The sequence below is a fragment of the Sander vitreus genome, chromosome 19 (assembly GCF_031162955.1).
Source record: "Sander vitreus isolate 19-12246 chromosome 19, sanVit1, whole genome shotgun sequence".
Classification (NCBI taxonomy): Eukaryota; Metazoa; Chordata; class Actinopteri; order Perciformes; family Percidae; genus Sander; species Sander vitreus.
This window is the reverse complement of record NC_135873.1, coordinates 8344551-8361679: the sequence shown is the minus strand read 5'-3', so window position 1 is coordinate 8361679 and position 17129 is coordinate 8344551. Positions and strand designations below refer to the sequence as shown.

At 41.8% G+C, this 17129-nt stretch overlaps 1 long non-coding RNA gene across 1 annotated transcript; it reads right to left on the bottom strand.

The window, feature by feature from the left end:
- Positions 1 to 966: 966 nt before the first annotated feature.
- On the bottom strand, positions 967 to 9639 carry LOC144534109 (uncharacterized). The gene is made up of 4 exons (XR_013503509.1): positions 9524 to 9639; positions 6623 to 6790; positions 1841 to 1933; positions 967 to 1745 (listed from the first exon to the last, which is right to left on the bottom strand). It is a non-coding gene; the product is annotated as an uncharacterized LOC144534109 (long non-coding RNA).
- Between the last annotated feature and the right edge of the window lie 7490 nt (positions 9640 to 17129).

The window sequence follows — 17129 nt, the reverse complement described above, 5'->3', positions numbered from 1 at the left end:
CCAAGGTGAAGAAATTGTGGCGTAATTATGATTGATGATGACAAAAAGGGGAACTGATTTGTGCCTTTAAATTCTCAGTGAGAACATTGTTCCTTAGCTAAAAGTCCACAGTGGGGCGCTTTAGGAAGCTGTAATAAAATTTGAAGATTCAGCTGATGAGTAGTTAGAATTATTATTATTTAGGTCACAATTACTATAGTATTTTTACAGTGAGAAGGTGGTTAACGCCTGGTTGGCAGTCTGCATTTTACAAAGCCTTTCTGTTGCTTGGGTCTTAGCTTTGTTAAACATTCTGTGCACACTACAGTCTGACCGATACTGGACTGTTGACGCCAGTAATATTTGATATGTTGATTGATAGGAGCTTTAGAAATACGGTCACAAAACACTGGATGATTTACAACCACAACGATGCTATCTGCTCCGTGAGGCTGCATAGAGGGGCTTTAAAGGGCCTGTACTCGAAATACGTTCCAAAATACGTTAAATACCTACGTTTTTTTTGGAACCGGACCACCTATCAAACAAAGAACAGCGACGCTCAGATTACAACACACAAAGGGAGTGTGCTATTGCTATATTAATGTTCTGAATGCTAAGTACAACCCCTTTAAGCTAAATGCTAACATGCTCACAATGCTAACATGCTGATGTTTAGCATGTATAATGTTTAGTGTATTAGCATGGTAACATTAGCTAATTAGCCCCAATTACAAAATAGGCTGCTATTGAGGCTGATGAAAAAAATCTTTTTTTGTCATTAACAAACAAAACATTTTACTAAAAACTATAAATCTCAACTTTATGGTGGCAGTAGAGGAAAAGTCAGAGGATCACTAAGGCCAATAAGCAACATTACATAGTAATAAATCCAATAGTTGTTGAGATTTCATTTTGGAACAAATTAGTTACCCAAGCCACTTGTGTGGCTAAAAATAAACACAGTCAGTGCTCTCTGGTGGACAAAATGTTTTAATTAAATTACCTCCACCACGTCTTAAGATATTGCAGTACAGAAATGCCTGTTACTTATGTCCAGATACCGTTATATATTTGTCATAAGCTAATATTGGCCAATAATATCAGCTTATTGTTGGTTTGGGGCTCTAGTACATGGAGGACAATTTAAGCTACATAAAGGAACTGAATCCGACAACATGTAGCACATTACACCCCACAAACATCTGAAACACATTAATACAAGTACATTTAGGTTTATGGCCAAGCCCCATAGCCAAACAGTGTGAACGAGAACACATTTCATAAAGGAGCATGCCTGTTAACAGATGCATTGAACATCACACACACACACACACACACGTCTAGTAGCTCTGTGCTCACTCCTTTCATGGTTAAAATTCACACTATTTATGTTACAGCGTCAACTTTGTCTGTATCCTGCTATCCGACTGTCTCAGGAGGAATATAATGTTAGTAGCCAAAATCTGTGACATATTTACAAATGAAAAAAAAACATGTTTGAGACAAATAAAAAAAAAAAAAACATGATAGCATTTCATGCTTCCCCACAGAGACCTGAGCCTTCAACATTTTCCTCCAACAGCCTTAATTGAGCAGGAAGGATTTTTATGATGGCAGGGCATCTGTGACTCAGTGTCTAGAATAACTCTCTAAATAAAGAATAGAAGCAATCTGCTCTCATTTCACTCAATGCACCTTTTCCTTCCGTTGCCAGGGGGATGACCGAATGCATTTCATATGCAAGCGTCGCGCTTGACTGCCTCCTAAGCACAGAACCGAATCATGTTCCACTTTAAAAAATGTTAATTTTGCATTTTTAATGACTGTCTGATGGCTTAAGTAAGTGAGTGGCGCTTACAAGGGAAGATGTGATGTTCTGGAAATCCTCCTCCACACACTTCCAATTCCTCGTCCTGAATAAAATGGTTAGAGGAGGACGGAGATGTGATTCCTGTTGAAAGAAATAAAAGTGAATATTCATATTCCAAAAAGGATTTAATGTGTTTTCACTGAATGATGTCGTTGTTAAACACGCTACACATCATATGTTCACTTGCTGCAATGAAATCCAATTTAGGAAATTCCTCAATTTCATGGCTGATTGGCCCAATGCCAGCATTATCTTGTTATTTTAAGGCAGATAATACAAGATTATGACTTAATGATATCCGTGAATTCAGCTGGAAGACACCAAGGGGGGCTCTCTCAAAGACAGATCTGCAAAATGCAGTTCATGCTGGTCAAACTCTGAATTGCTGAGGTGAAATAGTTTACCAAAACCCTATATCCAAAGGGAATATTTGACGTTTAAAATCATCTATGCACCACACATTAGGAGTTCACAGCTAGTGAAAATTACACAGCTTTTGAGCTTCAGGTCATGTAACATTTTTGTAAACACCTTCATGTAAATTCTGCACATCCCAAGGGCTAGCTAGCTTCCCAGTATTGGGAGGAGGGGTTTCGACGCGTTTCTGATATGAGCTAAGCGGTTTATAGCTCTTTTTAAAAAGGTAGTTAGCTTGTGCTCAATCCTGTCATATCCAGAAGTGCAGCTGCCTTGCAAAAAAAAAAACAGGGCAAGAAAACAAGAGGCCAAGCCTCCCCAGGGTCAGTGCCCACCACAGCCTGGATTATGGCACCAAAGGAATCCTGGGAAGCGTGTATTGATTTGGCCTGACACTTGCTGCCACATTTAGCTTAGCCGCTGCTGACTCGCAAAGGCTTTAAGCAGTTATCTGCCATATTCTCTACTATCTTTAAAGACCACTGAGAAATTACCTCATGCCAGAGAAGATTTATCATCACATAATTAGCTCGGAGCATCTAACAGCAGATCTCTTTTGACTGCTAATACAAGCTTAAAGTTCATGTGCAGATGACTATGCTTAATTAACTTGTTAGGATGAGCATGCTGTGACGAAACACTGGCCTTTATAAACTGCATTTGTTTTACAAATTGTCTGGTATTGGGCTGTACTCTGAAGTCGGATCTCTGCTGGATGCTACAGACAACACTGATGCATCAGTACAGATATATAAATTAGACTATGATCTTTCCTTAATGTTACCCAAGTGCTTCTTTCAGTGCCTGTATATATCCATTAACAAGTGTAATAATACTGTAGTTGCTATGAGCAAATATTGTATTGCTAGATTAGATATTTAAAATTAAATAGGTCAAGGGTGAACATTTTACTGATGTGTTCAATAAGCATTTTGTGACTTGACAGACATGTTAATAAACAACATTTCCTCATTATGTTAATAGGAAACATAATACAGATCGGATTACTTCAAAACATATTTGATTTTGCCAATCAGTTGTGCCTCCGGGAACCATCACCTTATCATGGTGGAGAGGTTTATGTGTCCCTATGAACCTGAGGGCTGTGTTGTCTGGAGCTTTGTGCTCCTGGTAGGGTCTCCCAAGGCAACGTGGTCTCAGGTGAGGGGCCAGACAAAGAATGGTTCAAAAACCCTATGAGTGACCGAGGAAGAGATGGAGTGACCCTGCCCAGAGGAAGCCCGGGGCCCCCGTCTGGAGCTAGGCCCAGATGGAGGGCCCGTCAGCGAGCGTCTGGTGGCCGGGTTTGCCACGGTGCCCGGCCGGGCACAGCCCGAAAAAGCTACGTGGCATCCATCTCTCCATCCCATGGGCCCACCGCTGGGGTCGGGTGCGCTGCCACACGGGTGGCAGTGAAGGTCAGGGGCCTCGACGGACCAGACCATACTCCTGGATAGGGGTTGGACTCTTTTCTTCTCCAGAGTTGCTGACTGTTGTTTGTGCATATGCACCAAACAAGAGTTCGGAGTATTCGGCCTTCTTGGAGACCTTGAGTGGAGTCCTGCATGGGGCTCCAGTGGGGGACTCCATAGTTCTGCTGGGGGACTTCAACGCGCACGTGGGCAATGATGGAGACACATGGAGAGGCGTGATTGGGAGGAACGGCCTCCCTGATCTAAACCAGAGTGGTTGTTTGTTGTTGGACTTCTATGCTAGTCATGAATTGTCTATAACGAACACACACATAAGTGTACTTGGTACCAGAGCACCCTAGGCCAAAGGTCAATGATCGATTTTATAATCGTTTCATCTGATCTGAGGCCGTATGTTTTGGACACTTGGGTGAACAGAGGGGCGGAGCTGTCAACCGATCACCATCTGGTGGTGAGTTGGGTCAGGCGGTGGAGGAAGACTCTGGACAGACCTGGTAAGCCCAAATGGGTAGTGCGGGTAAATTGGGAATGTCTGGACGAGGCCCCTGTCCGACAGACTTTCAACTAACACCTCCGCCGGAGCTTTTCGTGCATCCCTGTGGAGGCTGGGGGCATTGAACCCAAGTGGACAATGTTCAAAGTTTCCATTGCTGAAGCTGCGGCGAGGAGCTGTGGTCTTAGGGTCTTAGGTGCCTCAAGGGGTGGTAACCCACGAACACCGTGGTGGACACTGGTGGTCAGGGAAGCCGTCTGACTGAAGAAGGAGTCTTTCCGGGATATGTTATCCCAGAGGACTCCGGAGGAAGTTGCAAGGTACCGAAGGGCCCGAAGGGCTGCAGCCTCTGCCGTGAAAGAGGCAAAGCAGCGGGTGTGGGAGAAGTTCGGAGAAGGACTTTTGGTCGGTACCAAGGTGCTTCTGGAAAACCGTTCGCCACCTCAGGAGGGGGAAGCGGGGAACCATCCAAGCTGTGTATAGTAAGGATGGGACGCTGTTGACCTCAACTGAGGAGGTAATAGGGCGGTGGAAGGAGCACTTTGAGGAACTCCTAAATCGGACTAATACGCCCTCTATGGTAGAGGCAGAGCTGGAGGATGATGGGGGGGGGGATTGTCGTCAATTTCCCTGGTGGAAGTTGCTGAGGTAGTTAAACAACTCCACAGTGGCAAAGCCCCAGGGATTGATGAGATCCGTCCAGAAATGCTTAAAGCTCTGGGTGTGGAGGGGTTGTCTTGGTTGACACGCCTCTTCAACATTGCGTGGAAGTCTGGGACGGTGCCTAAGGAGTGGCAGACCGGGGTGGTGGTTCCCCTTTTTAAAAAGGGGGGGGGGACCAGAGGGTGTGTGCCAATTACAGGGGTATCACACTTCTCAGCCTCCCCGGTAAAGTCTACTCCAAGGTGCTGGAAAGGAGGGTTCGGTCGATAGTCGAACCTCAGGTTGAAGAGGAACAATGCGGATTCCGTCCTGGTCGTGGAACAACGGACCAGATCTTTACTCTCGCAAGGATCCTGGAGGGAGCCTGGGAGTATGCCCAACCGGTCTACATGTGTTTTGTGGATCTGGAGAAGGCGTATGACCGGGTGCCCCCGGGAGATACTGTGGGAGGTGCTGCGGGAGTATGGGGTGAGGGGGGTCCCTTCTCAGGGCCATCCAATCTCTGTACGACCAAAGCGAGAGCTGTGTCCGGGTTCTCGGCAGTAAGTCGGACTCGTTTCAGGTGAGAGTTGGCCTCCGCCAGGGCTGCGCTTTGTCACCAATCCTGTTTGTAGTATTTATGGACAGGATATCGAGGCGTAGTCGGGGTGGAGAGGGGTTGCAGTTCGGTGGGCTGGGGATCTCATCGCTGCTTTTTGCAGATGATGTGGTCCTGATGGCATCATCGGCCTGTGACCTTCAGCACTCACTGGATCGGTTCGCAGCCGAGTGTGAAGCGGCTGGGATGAGGATCAGCACCTCTAAATCGGAGGCCATGGTTCTCAGCAGGAAACCGATGGAGTGCCTTCTCCAGGTAGGGAATGAGTCCTTACCCCAAGTGAAGGAGTTCAAGTACCTTGGGGTCTTGTTCGCGAGTGAGGGGACAATGGAGCGGGAGATTGGTCGGAGAATCGGCGCAGCGGGTGCGGTATTACATTCAATTTATCGCACCGTTGACGAAAAGAGAGCTGAGCCAGAAGGCAAAGCTCTCAATCTACCGGTCAGTTTTCGTTCCTACCCTCACCTATGGTCATGAAGGCTGGGTCATCAACAAGATCCAGGGTACAAGCGGCCGAAATGGGTTTCCTCAGGAGGGTGGCTGGCGTCTCCCTTATAGATAGGGTGAGAAGCTCAGTCATCCGTGAGGAGCTCGGAGTAGAGCCGCTGCTCCTTCGTGTCGAAAGGAGCCAGTTGAGGTGGTTCGGGCATCTGGTAAGGATGCCCCCTGGGCGCCTCCCTAGGGAGGTGTTCCAGGCACGTCCAGCTGGGAGGAGGCCTCGGGAAGACCCAGGACTAGGTGGAGGGATTATATCTCCAACCTGGCCTGGGAACGCCTCGGGATCCCCCAGTCGGAGCTGGTTAATGTGGCTCGGGAAAGGGAAGTTTTGGGTCCCCTGCTGGAGCTGCTACCCCCGCAACCCGATACCGGATAAGCGGACGAAGATGGATGAAATCAGTTGTATATAAATGTAATTTCTGGAGACAGGGTTGTTGATGGACACTACTGTTGCAGAATGCAAGCCAATTCCAAACATTTAAAGTAATCTGAAGGATCTTGTGAAACTAAGTATGAACTCCATTAGAAATATTTTGTTTTCTCTGTTATATTTAATTGACAGTGGCCTTCTAATGTCTTATCACATCTGTTGGTGCACATATTACATTTCCAAACTAACAAACAATAGTTTTACATAAAAAAGAAAGCGCAACTCAAGGACCACTTACAAGTTTCTTTTGCAATTTCAGCGGCATCTCATGGTCTTCCTCAGAGTTTCAGTTGTGGGTGGCACCCTCGGTCTTTGTCCTTCCGTCCATTGGCTCCTGGTCCATAACTCTGGCCCCTTGCTGTTACATGTTTTAGGTCTTTGACGACAACTGAGCAAACTCCACCTGCTAAAAAAACAACAACCATGAGATGCAGTTAAAAGCTCTAAAGAAGTAGTAAGTGGACCTAAAAAGGTTTAACTCTTTTTTGTCAAAGAAATATAAATGTCTTACTAACTGCAAAAACACTACGACACTATTATATTGTATACACTTTATATTAGTATGTAGTATGTGATTGGGACACAGCTCTAGAGATGTTCTTGAGCCATTGCACAAAGCCCAACTGTTGATTGTGTCAGCTATTTTATGATAGCATAGGCTTGTGCTAACGTTTCCAGTTAGTATTTATTCAGTGCACATGTCATATGTCTGTGTACCCAAAAGGAGAGTTCTTGTGTTTCTATTGCATGTGTTACCAGCAGCATCAGATGCATGCCTACCAGCATCTTCAAAACATGAAGCAAAAAACTGGATTTACACTAATGAGGGAGATACAGATCGCATGCTATAGCATTCTGTTTTTGTAACGAAACAAGAAACAAATATCCAGTTATCTAGTGTGCCATACAGTAGTACAGAAAATAAAAATAGAAACTTGTCAGCTCAAGATTATGTGTTGCACACAAACAGCCATCTTAACAGTCTTGTAACATTGTGTTTGTAATGTTCAGTGAAATTTTGTCCAGTGTCATGAGCAAATTTGACTCCTCACATGCCCAGTGTTCACATTTCTACTCAGCTGTAAACATCTCATCACCCAGTGTTGTTGCTCTGCATGATTCTGGGCAACTACTATGTGCAAAGAGCAACCCTTGGCAAATATTAGACTTGAATCATCCAACACTTTACCCTTTGGAGCCCCCATTGGCTTTAAGTGGCCAAACGCCATCTTATTTTATTCATGTTTTACCCTTTGGTCTGGCACTTTCTTGGAGCAATGGTATAAGTCTCACCCTGTCGTTTTCCTCTCTTCAACTGACAGCCAGATCTGATTTCTCTTATCGCAATGTTTTCCATTTAATTTAATTCTCAGAGTAGCAGCTGTAACATCATAAGGCATCTTCTTCTGCATCTCTCTCAGTCAGCTACAAATGCAGTTGTGGGACCGCACTGGATGAAATGGGCAAAGACAGCTTCACAGTCGCCCGGGGTGTTATTCTAAGATCAGGCTGGAATCAGAAGTTTTGTCCGTTTCAGTTAACCAGGGTGCTGCTAAATGGCTTAACCCAAGCATCCGTGCACCCAGTGAAGGCTCTGAGATATTGCTGCATGACAGCTAAAGTAGCTGGGTGCATCACGGACATGTACCCAGCCTAAAGAGCCCTCAGGCGCTCTCTTCTTCATGACTGACTTTTAAGTGTTTTATCCCTGGGACACAGTGATAATGTGCATTAAGATCAAGAACACTTATTTCAATTGTGCTTTATGTTTTATTCTGGCCTGCAATTTCAGCAGTGTCTAAACTGTGAATTGCTGAGAATAGCTCACATGGGGAAGATCCAATGCCTTTAAGTATGCTAACATTAGTCGTCAGTATTATTTTGTTGCCAAGAAGGATTTTTTTTTTTAACTCAGTTAAAAAAGGCACAAACAAAGCCAAATGATTTCCCTATAACCATATGTTAATAGCATAAATATATAGAGAGGAATTATTCCGGTCTCTTCAGAAATCTATATACTGTTTAATACCGGATAAAAACTGCAGCAAAACAGTGATTTCTTGTGTGTCTGTGGTTTAAAGGATATAAGGCTGAAGTTATTCTGTACTCCTCTTATTTTCAACAAACCCTTTCAAAAAGACCAAAACCAACAATGTGTTAACCTGTCGACACTTTTTGGCTTCCCGAACCTGTCTGTGGCTCTCATGCCCAAGCCCATTGATCCTACTGAAGATGTAAATCTTCAAAAAAACGGGTCACAAGTGCATATAAAAGCCTAAATAATTTGGGTTCTCTAGATCTATTTGCATACAGAAAAAGCATTGCAACGTTGCTAAAACTATACAATATAACTTCAATCATGATCCTGTGGAAACCACTAAAAGGCTACGCTACCCCACCCCTCACACACTCAGACACTAATGAGGCTGACACAGGTGACATCAATTAAAGTCCATGAGGATAAGGAGAGGGGGAGAAGTGCAAGGTTGTGTTAAAAAATACTGCACAGGCTTTCAGTATATTTTCAAAATGACAATGCAACAATTAGAAACAGACAAATACATGGAATAATTTCCAAGTCTAACAACAGAGTTTGAGGCCCAAAGCCAGAAAGACACCAAATATGAAAGCAGTGTAATACAACACCTGCTTATGTGCCAAAATGTTCCTACTCTCTGACACAATGAATTTAACTTCATGTAGGAAACTCCATGTGTTAATATTCATACATTCATGGAAAAGCTCCAGGTATTGTCATATATATATATCTCTCTCTCTCTCTCTCTCTCTCTCTCTCTCTCTCTCTCTCTCTCTCTCTCTCTCACACACACACACACACACACACACACACACGCGTAATCAATCTTCTCAGCATGTGCTTTCAAATCTCATCAGAGCAACTTGCTTACTCTGCTGAAAAGTACTGACAAAAATGATCTACACTTGTCTTGTGGCTACTTTATTCCATGCAGCTTTACACCAAACCAGACTTGAGTTATCTGTACCGACCAACTCAACAAACAACTGACCCACTTTGCCATCCAAACATTCCCATGTGCTGCTAGCAGGCTAAACAGAGCAGGATACTGGAATATGACCATGCTGTTCAAATTAGAACATAAAGACAACACACTCTTACCTGTGATGTAAATAGACATGTGCAGGCAGTCCAAAATAAGACCTTTTTTTTGTTAGAAATTAGTTTGAAGACCCCAAGACATTAACACTTCCTGGAAAGCTGTTACTTCCTTGACAGTGTCATGCCCAGGTGGGCATAAGCAGGTACTTCAACCAATCCAGCCATTACACCCCTCTAACCTTAAAGTTCAATGACATCCTGTTTTATCAGAAAAAAACATTACATGAAATAAAAATGGCTTTTTAAACAGTCTTTGCTCTTTCACACAATAATCTTCTGACAGGAATGTGGTTAAATCTAAACTATATTAAAGTGTATTAGGTATTATACCCCAAAAAATAAAATGGCAATATCACATTGTTTAAAATAATAATAATAAATAAACATTTTATTTTTGTTTAGTATCATCCAAAGTGATTTCTGTGGCAGTTGCAGTCCTATTTTTATTTTTATTCAGCAGTTTAAATGTTCAGTGGCTGTCAGAGTGCATCTCTATTGTGTGAACTTATATGAGACGATATGAAGATGAGAAGATGTTGAATTCCGACCTTGCAATAAATCATTGCATGGGCTCAGATTAACCATAACTAATCCATCATATTGTCTAGTATGAATCCAAATAATTTTTAGACAGTTAAGCTAAAGACAGGGAAGATATGTTTAGTACTGTATATAGAGTAAAATACACAGGGTCTGATGCAACCAATCCCTGTACTATTTGGGTAAACATGTGCTCTTACAGTATGTCATATTGTAGCAAACCATTTTGGTCCAGACTGAAATATCTCTAACTATCTAATAGATGGATTGCCATGACATTCATTTATTTTATGTTCTCCTCAGGATTATTTGTATTAACGTTGGTGACAGACTTTTCATTTCGCACTACCATCTTGTCAAAATTTTGAATTTGTCCAATTCTTTGATTAATGACCATATACTTGCACATCTAATGACATCCCATCACTCAGATGTACTATAGTGCTGATTACAGCCGTGACCCGTGTTGTTTTTACCTTGTGTGTGTGTGTGTGTGTGTGTGTGTGTGTGTGTGTGTGTGTGTGTGTGTGTGTGTGTGTGTGTGTGTGTGTAAGTAAGTAAGTAAGTAAGTAAAGTTTATTTGTATAGCACCTTTCACAGATAAAAATCACAGTGCTTCACAAAAAATGCAATACAACACAAGAAGTCACAATACAAGCAAATTGAAATACAAATAGAAAACATAACAAACAGCCATAAAAGCCCCTTGACTAAGTAAAAGCCTGCTTGAACAGCAGAGTCTTCAGATGCTTTTTAAAAGATTCGACAGAATCCACACAACGTAGCAGGAGAGGCAAGTCATTCCACAGCCTAGGAGCCACTGCTTGGAATGACCGATCCCCTCTAGTTTTAAAATTAGTGCGGGGAACCACTAATAGCATCTGACCTAATGATCTCAGACTACGGGTGGGGGTATGTAGTTGTATCAAATCAGAGATGTATGAAGGAACTTGACCGTGCAAGGCTCTGAAAGTAATGTCCAGGATTTTAAATTTAATTCTATACTGGACTGGTAACCAGTGAAGTGCTGCTAAAACAGGTGTGATGTGTGCTCTTTTGTTAATGTGCATTAAAAGCCTTGCAGCAGAGTTGGAGTCTGGAGACGATAAAGCTGATTCTTACTCAGACAGGTAAAAAGACTGTTACAGTAATCTAAACGTGAAGAAATGAAAGCATGAATGATCATCTCTAATTCATCCTTAGTCACAAGTGTTCTTAACTTAGAAATATTTCTCAGTTGGAAGAAACAGTTCCTAACTAATAATTTAGAGTGGTGATCCAACGACATAGCTGAATCAAAAACCACACCTAAGCTCCTGAGACTCGGCTGGCCAGACGAGCCTAAGTCCCCAATATGCTGCTTTATCTCAGGGATACGACTTTCAGGGGCGATAATTAGAGTTTCTGTTTTATCTGAGTTCAGAAGCAGAAAATTGTCACATAACCACTGTTTGATACTAGTCAAACAGTTTATTAAAGATGACAGTTTTTAGTTCAGTTTAGAGAACTCAGTTTCCTTAAACGAGCAGTACAGTTGGATATCATCCGCATACAGATGGTACGATATGTCACTAAATTGACTAATTATCTGTCCTAAAGGAAATATGTACAAGAGGAACAGAATAGGTCCCAAGACAGAACCCTGAGGTACCCCACACGACAGCTCTGCAGTTTCAGACAATATCTGATTCACATAAACACTAAAACTTCTACCAGAAAGGTAGGATGAGAACAATTTTAAAACTGATCCAGACATCCCAACCAGATCACGAAGTCTATTTATCATAATGTTATGATCGATAGTGTCAAACGCAGAAGAAAGGTCCAATAGGACCAAAACTGTAAAATCCTTTGAATCAGCTGACATCATAATATCAATAGAAACTTTAAGAAGTGCAGTTTCCGTAGAATGCCTTTTACGGAAACCAGACTGGAATTTATCAAACAGCTCGTGCTTCTCTAAGAAAAGGGTGAGTTGCTCTGCTACAACGTTTTCTAATGTTTTTGACATGAATGGTAGTTTTGATATTGGTCTGTAGTTCTTAGGTTGAAGTGGATCCAACGTGGGCTTTTTAAGTACAGGCTTAACGACAGCATGTTTAAAAAAGCTAGGAACGACACCAGTTAAAAGTGAAGTATTTAGCATCTCAACAATACAAGGGCCAATGGAGTCAAAAGCTTGTACAAATAGCACAGTAGGGACAACATCCATAGGACAAGATGAGGGTTTCAAAGTCTGTAGCAGAGAAGTGATGTCATGTAATGTCACAGGTTTAAAAGTGGACCAAAAATGAGCAGGAGACAAGTCACAGGTAGAGTTCTGAGGAAGTGATGGTAAGATGTTTGCCCTAACATCTCTGATCTTATATACAAAGAAGTTGAGGAATTCATCACAGTCTGATTTAGAAGACACAGTTGCTTGAGGGCCAGAAGGAGACACTAAAGCATTAATGGTGTCAAATAAGATTATTAGATTGTACTTATTCGAGGATATAAGCTGAGAAAAGAAACAAGTTCTGGCCTTTCTCAGCATCTCGTTTAAAGTAACCCTTAGTTCTTTAAGGTGAATCCTATGAACCACAAGTTTAGTAGTTTTCCAGAGACGTTCAACTTTTCTACAATTTCTCCTAAAACTTTGGATTGCTTCATCAATCCAAGGACAAGATTTTTTATGAGGGATAATGCTTGATTGATTTAACTGGTGCTACTTTATCTAAAATTGTTAAACACTGAATATTAAAAGACTGGATAAACACATCTGCATCACTGCATCCCAACAGAGAACATGGGTCGAACAAGGCAGAGAACCTCTCAGCAGCATCATGATTTATAATCCGCCTTTGGGCCCTAATTCTCAGGGGCGGAGGATCAAGAGGAAAGTTAATGTCAAAGAACACACAGCTATGATGACTCACAAGAACATCTTCCACACGTGCATTTGCTATATCTAGACCAAGAGAGAATACAAGGTCCAGGGTGTGACCCTTAATGTGTGTAGGTCCAGTAACATGTTGAGTGTGTGTGTGTGTGTGTGTGTGTGTGTGTGTGTGTGTGTGTGTGTGTGTGTGTGTGTGTGTGTGTGAGTGTGTGTGTGTGTGTGTGTGCATGCGTGTGTGTGTGTGTGTGTACGTCATATGGCAAAATGTGGTCCTGGAGACACCTACAGTACTGTAGCAGGACCTACCACAGAGGCGGGTTTGAGTACTTTGTCAGGTGTGATATGTCTGACTGTTTGTCAGGCGCATATAAAGGACAAAATATATAAGCATACACACTTTACGGCCCTGGCCCTTATTTGGCATCGAGGCACATATGATCACATCACAAGATGGCCTCTAGTTAGCAAATAACAGGCCAAACCAAGTTAGAGAATTTGGTAAATAATAGCTGCTAAACATCAGCATGTTAGCATTGTGAGCATGTTAGCATGCTGATGTTAGTATTTAGCTCAAATCACCACTGTGCCTATAAGTACAACCTCACAGAGCAGCTAGCATGTCTGTAGACTATTAGTCTCACGCGCAAATAAATGAGAGACGTTTTCGACTTTAGTAACCATTTATTCTCTAACATATCAGACTTTGACAAAGTTCACTTTTCAGAAACATGCTAAATCTTTAAAATCAAAAAGGGTCTGTGCTGCCCCTATTCCACCAAGCAAAGGCCTATGACTTGACAAAGACTGAACAAGCAGATGCTCTCTCCACACAGATCTCCCCTTTGATCCCTCAGCATAAGAGAGTATCCGAGTGTTGCAGGAATAAATCAAAACAAATGAACACAATCAAACTCAGGAGGAACATGTAAACAAACATGATTCTTCATCTGAGCCTGCAGGTCAAATTAAAGCCTGTGTGGCCTTGTTGTACGGTGACCTCTGTCCGTCACGCTGAAGGAGAAACCCCAAATATACCAACAGTACAATGCAACAAAGAAACTCTCCAGTCTTCCACGTACCTCCCAAGTTCATAAACGCCAGTAGTCAATCAACCCGGACTCAGCCTCTTTTTTTCTAAAGGACGTGACTTTCATAAACGAGCAGCTGTATTTTCTATTGTTATATTCTGTTGTGGTTTGAGATCCCAACACTATTAAAGTGGAATCACCTTAACCCAGTTGGACCAGCTTTTGTCATAGCTGAGGGGTTTTCTACAAGAACGATTGGTGGGGTTTTGTATACACTCACGCTCGACTGGTTGCATTATCTTTGCTTCACGTGTTCCCCCCCGAGTTTGTTCAGGGTCTGTAACAAAGAAAGTGGCTTATTATCACCCACTGGAGGAGTTGTCTGCACATGTACGATCCGGTAATTGCTGCCGCTTAACAGGCAGACTGAATTGGACTTGACATTGAGCCGTTATTAGGAAATGAAATGCTGTTTTTGCAATAATGGGAGTTTGGCAGTGCCCAGTGAATCTCCCCTGTAAGGGTCGTAAAAAAGAGAAGTCAGTTACGTCCACAAAGATGCAGAAGTACTGTGTGATGTTTAGGAGCATATAGATGTGCAATAAACCTGTGTGAAATATAACAATGACACTTAGTTGTAGTTTTTCTTCTGGAAGAGGTGTCATTGTTACTCACACCAGTCTGATTCTTGGTACTTTGTTTGATACAGGCTCAACAAAAATGAATTGAATGACCTGCTGCTGTTTAAACATCAATGTGAACTATATGTGAAAGTATTAGTACAATCCTGTCTTCATGGCAACTGACCTTTTTCTAAAGGATACACCTGTTGCAAGGAATCGACTCTCATGGCTGTTGTAAAGAAACAAACTAGAAGGTGCGACCATGACCTTACAGCGAAACAAATCAGCATTAGTTCAACATGGAGATGTCGACTGAGGAAACTAGTGTTATGTCCTCAAACAGCAAATTAATGAGTATATACTTTAGCATCCTTACTTTGTTAGCAGGTTAGACAAAATACCCATTAAATATAAATGACATTTCCTTCAGTGATCCAGTTTGCACTTGACAACATGAAAAGCTCTTTTGTGGAACTCAAAAGCTGAGAGAACTGAAAGAAGAATGCAATCTATATTTCATACTGTTAGAAAGCCTGTAGCTGTTAACAAGGAATACAATTTGCTTTTGAAATCATGCGCTCTATCTTTAATCCTGCTCCCCGCAGAGTCAGTTATTCCAGAATCATCATATATAGTAAAACACTGACTGGGGAACAGTTTACTGCACAATGACCAGTTTTACTTTTGATACTTGAAGTACATTTTGCTGATAATACATTGATACTTTTACTTAAATAACGTTTTGAATATGTCTTCCACCACTGGTAATGCACAAGATTTACCAATAGAAAGTATGACTTCATTTGTTTTTTCTAGCCCTTTTTTTTAATCTTTAACACAGTATATTGTCCTTTCTGTGTTTTCTATCTATTTCCCTCTTTCCCCTTCTCTTTCTCCTTTAAATCACTTGGTAACTTCTATTCATTACAAGTGCTGAGTGTTATATAAATAAAGTTTGCTTGATTCAAATTATGGTAAATCCATTTTTCCATCCAGTTTTGTTTACAAATATTGGAAAAAATGAAAACCTGACAGATTCATAAATGTAACACTTGTCAGCCATTTACTAAAATAAGGTAATGAGAGTATTAAAAATGAATGAAATTAAAGTAACCCCCTGCTGTGAAACAGGTACCCGGTGGCACTATATTTACATGGTGGACTGAGTGTTCAGAAATAGTTATTACTAAATAGTCATAGTTACAATGATCTTGAGTAGGTAGTACATAAGCGTATTAAAGCTCCTTTGAGAACAGCTTCACTGAACTGAAATGAGGCGTTACCTACCTACTACCCAGCAGCATGATGCTAATACAACATGGCAGCTCAGGGCGACTCTATGCTACTTTCTCAGCCTCACCAAGTAATGGGTGACCCAGCACCCTACCTGACATGGGCGGCTCGTGGAACATGGTCCCAGAAAAGCAAATAGGGTCAATCCTACATATATGTTCACTATAAAAAATAAAATAAAATAAAAAACTAGCCATTCATACAGAGAGGCACAGACCTGTTTGACAGTGTTTGCTTTGGTTTAGACTTCAGTCCCATCAATCTGTACCTTCTGTGGGAGGGATTGTGGTGGCATTTACGTCAACTTTCAACATTCCTTAAAGAGGCTAATTTGTGGAGCAATGGAGCAGCCTTTTCTTAGCTGACAGATACACTTACTGCACCAGCATCTAAAATATGTACGTTTTCTCATACAATCTCAGAATGTCACAAAAAATCCACCCGTTAGATTCTTACATAGTGTACAGATATCTTTAGACATGCACTTGATGTACAACTTGAATGCCAATGGCAAATGGCAATAGCTTTTAAATCATAAGTAAACCCAGTTTGTTCCTCTCATGTAATATATTTTAATGTAATCTGGAAGCAATGAATCTATGTGCACATACTGGACAAATAAATGTTCGGCTGATCCATTAAATAACAATGTGCAAAGAAAACAAATCAAGATATCAAATCAAGGAGAATCGCAACAGTGTCCCTAAATGTCCAATAAATGCTTCATCCAACTAACCTTATTTTTAGCCTTTCCGGTTACTGCTCACCTGTGGAGACTCTGTATTATGTCCTGTTGTTCTCATGCGCTTTGAACATCCACTACTGAGAAAGACAATGCAAAACAACGGATCTAGAAACAGAAGGGAAAAAAAACTATCTCTGCTGATATATCATAGACTCCTATATAGATACACTGTCAGTTGGTAGTTACTCTATGTCAATCTGCAAATCCCAATCTGGCCTCTTCAAACTGCCCAACCTGCGAATGGAGTCACTTTGTTGTCATGGAGATGGGGTACTCTCACCCTATATACAACCAGCTGTTATCACAGGTGTGAAATGCCATACTTGGGTCTCAATCACTATGACAACTGAACAACTCTGTCAGCAGAGGTGGGCCACAAGATGCAGCTAAAAGGAGTCTGTTGTACCGTTATATTACTTCCATTAATCTACAATGAATACTATTATGGAGATCATCCTCCCAGCCATGCATCGTAATGCCTGTACAGTATATAATGAAT